The sequence below is a fragment of the Buceros rhinoceros genome, unplaced genomic scaffold (assembly GCF_000710305.1).
Source record: "Buceros rhinoceros silvestris isolate BGI_N320 unplaced genomic scaffold, ASM71030v1 scaffold27427, whole genome shotgun sequence".
NCBI classification, from domain to species: Eukaryota; Metazoa; Chordata; class Aves; order Bucerotiformes; family Bucerotidae; genus Buceros; species Buceros rhinoceros.
In genome coordinates, this window is record NW_010423164.1 from 1 (window position 1) to 435 (window position 435).

Below are 435 nucleotides of genomic sequence, written 5' to 3' on the forward strand. Positions count from 1 at the left end.
CGAGGAAGGAGCACGAGCCGCACAGGTCGAGCTGACGCAGTCTCAGCCACCCGTTCTCGCACGATGCTGCACCATCAGGTGGAACGGGGTCATGGTCAGCCTCTTTGTACCAAGCTCGCAGCCGGGGGCGACCATCTCGCATCAGGGGTGACCCTCTAGACTCGCTAGTTAGAAACAACATTGATTTTATTCAAGAATAAACGCAAAGTCATCTCGCAGCAGGGACCACGGGCTGGCTGCAGCAGAAGCTCCGCTTGGACTGTGATGTCAGTCAGTTTTCCAGCTAGACAAGTCCCTGGGGAGAGGAAGAGTATCTTCCGCCCCCACGCCCGTACCCACTGCGGAGAAGGGTTGTACGTCACCTTTAGGAAACGCCGCTGCTGTGCTACGCGCTGCCCCGGCTCCTGCTGGGCGCCAAGACGGCAGCACCTGCCT